The following is a 2861-nucleotide window of genomic DNA, read 5'->3' as shown; positions in this document are numbered from 1 at the left end:
GTCTATCAAATGATTTTTTTTGGCTCTCACCCCATCGAAAAACTAGACCTTTCTTAAGTAACATTGTCAAAGGAAGTACTATCAATAAGAAATTACGAAAAAACTTCCTATAAAAACTAGCCAAACCAAGAAAAGATCTAACTTCTTTAACACATGATGGAGTAGGCCAAGTCTCAATGACTTTTACCTTTTTGGATCAACTTTGATACCTTCACCTAAAAAACAATGTGGCCTAAGTACTCAATTTCATCTTGGAAAAAGAGACTTTTATCCGGATTAACATAAAGTTGATACCCTAACGAGGTTGGGTAGGGAGAGGAGTGGGTACATTACTATTGTGACTAGAATTGGGTTTAGGGTGTACATTGCTTCGGTTGGTAGTATTAAAATTGTTCTTTACATTTGAATTGGAAAAGTGCGTGCATTACTATAGTTGAATTTGAAAGTGCGCGCATTATTACTACCATTACCAAAATTACCATTATTACCATTCCATGGACGTCATTGTTGTGATGAAGGAGATTGATAAAATTGAGGGCATTGTTGAAAAGAAAAACTGAGACCTTGATTCCCCATAAAAGAAGATTATCGATTGGGTGGAGAAGTATACTGCCCACTGCGAGTTGACCAGAAAAACCTTTCTTGCACTCGAAATCATGATCAAGAGAGATTGCGTCATCAAGAGAAGTTGGCTTGAACATGTTCACATCCGCTTGAATAGTTGTCTCAAGACCATCTTCATACTTTTGTTAGAGTGACTCTTCAGGAACATCCTCAAGCATACGAAACATAAGAAGTGATTGCCAAAATCTCTCCATGTATTGAGAAACTATATCACAATCTATCATGCGAGAAGATTATATGCTCAACGAGTGTTAAGGTGGAATTGTGGAGGAAGAAAAGCAGACTTGAATTTGTCTTGGAATTGATCCCAAGTAAGAGGCTTGGTAGGCCCCATGCAAAGTGCGTTCCACCACAAAGAATCTCGATCACTCAAATGATTAGTAGCACACTTTATTTTATCTTCCTCGGAGAATCGTTCACCAACAAAATAATCATCAAATTGAGTCAACTAAGAATGAACTAGACGACCATCCTTTTTACCATCAAATTTGGAGAACGTGAATGCGCGATGGCTGATCTTGGAGTCCTTGTGAGTCCGTCACACACACACACACTGTTAGTTTGATGTCTACACGCTACCGCTATCCACCAGTTCCCGATGAGCTTGCATTCTCAACATAGTTAAACTCTTTAGTTATACTATGCGGTATGCTAATCATCTTATCCGATGAGCTTGCATTCTCAACATAGTTAAACTCTTTAGTTATACTATGCGGTATGCTAATCGCGGTATGCTAATCATCTTATCCTAGACACATTCAGAGAGTCCCCTACTCTTAGACCTCAGGCTTATGCCTCAGGCTTATGGTATCACACTTATATTTAGAGGACTTTTTGGTGGAGGTTGTAGTACTCCTACATGAAGACACATATATTCTTGTTTATTTTGCCTTTGTCTACTTGGTGGTCTCACCAAATAGGGGATTGGGCATTTTGGTGTTAGTCCAACATGCCCGAGTGTGCAAGGAGAGGAAGTAGCCTACCATGCTTATGGGAGTGCAGGAATGCATAGAGGATTTGGACGACGATAGCACATCTCGCTAGAAGGATTAGGAGGGGTGCTTACATTTCTTTTGGTGCTATCATTTGCAATAGTTAGGCCTTCAACCATAAGGTAGCATAGAGGTTGGACAGTGCATGTAAGATTATTGCTAGCATTGTAGCTTAACGCATTTTGAAAGGCTACATACATTGAGCCACTGAGGGCATTATGATACACAGTGCATTTGCAAGATTTGGAGTGATATCATCCACACCTCATGACCACTTGGGCAAGAATCTAGGGATCTTCGAGGGCTATGGAGAGAAAGCCCAGCTAGATTATGAGAGAGTGCGATCATGGCATCTTTTCACTGTCACTCATATGGTTGGTAGCATAAAGCATCTGATCGGTTGAGATTCCCCTCTTGTTTTGTTTTGAAATCTCCCTTCCACTGTCACTCATATGGAACCTTGTTGGTAGCACAAAGCATCTGATTGGTTGAGATTTCTCCCTTGTTTGGTTTGAAATCTCCCTTCTGTGTATTTTTTCATATTTAATAGAAGTCCCTTTTTTTGGAAAAAAAAATCAATTTCTAAATTGTATGTGACACATACCTTGGTTTAGTAATTTTTGTTTTTGTACATATATATACTACGTCTAGGATTGGGTGATTCCACATTCTAATCAAAAAAACATTTGGGTGCCCTATAGTTGGGTATGAGAGGGACAATATATATATATATATAAATTAGACAATTTTTTTTACATGAAGGTCCCCTGCATATCCTTTTTACAAACAAACACACACCTATGGGTAAAAAAAATAATTTCAAATGTGTCATCCCCTTATTATTCGTTTAGGTTTAGGGCGGCCTATTACATAAGATAGGGGTGAGGCTTCGAAGTGAAGGATAGCTCTTCAGTCTCTGCAGCACTGTGATGACTCTTTTGTCACAACAAATTTAGATGATTGCGAGCATGATCGCAAAATAAGAACATCTAAGGGGCTGAGTGCTGGTCTCTGCGTACGTACGTACGTGTGTGTGTGTGGGAGAGAGAGAGACAGAGAGGTATGTACGTGCGTGCGTGTGTGTGAGAGAGACAGAAGGGGGGATGGATCTGTGTAGACCAGAACTTGCTGCTGTTGTTAGTGTTGGAGGATCAAGTTAAAACAGGGATCTGATTTGTACAACATAGCTGGTGCCGCTCTTTTTTTCTTTTCGTGTGGTAGAGCTTATTTAGGGTTTTTGTAATA

General features: G+C 39.5%; 1 non-coding gene across 1 annotated transcript; it reads left to right on the top strand.

Moving 5' to 3' along the window:
* The first annotated feature begins 2535 nt into the window (after positions 1–2535).
* Positions 2536–2623, top strand: LOC147631352 (small nucleolar RNA SNORD25). The gene has a single exon (XR_015267598.1). It is a non-coding gene; the product is annotated as a small nucleolar RNA SNORD25 (small nucleolar RNA).
* Positions 2624–2861: the final 238 nt, after the last annotated feature.

The sequence above is a fragment of the Cibotium barometz genome, chromosome 15 (assembly GCF_041138505.1).
Source record: "Cibotium barometz isolate CiBa-2024 chromosome 15, ASM4113850v1, whole genome shotgun sequence".
Lineage (NCBI taxonomy): Eukaryota > Viridiplantae > Streptophyta > Polypodiopsida > Cyatheales > Cibotiaceae > Cibotium > Cibotium barometz.
Note: the sequence above shows the minus strand (reverse complement) of the source record. Positions and strands in the feature narration are given on the sequence as shown.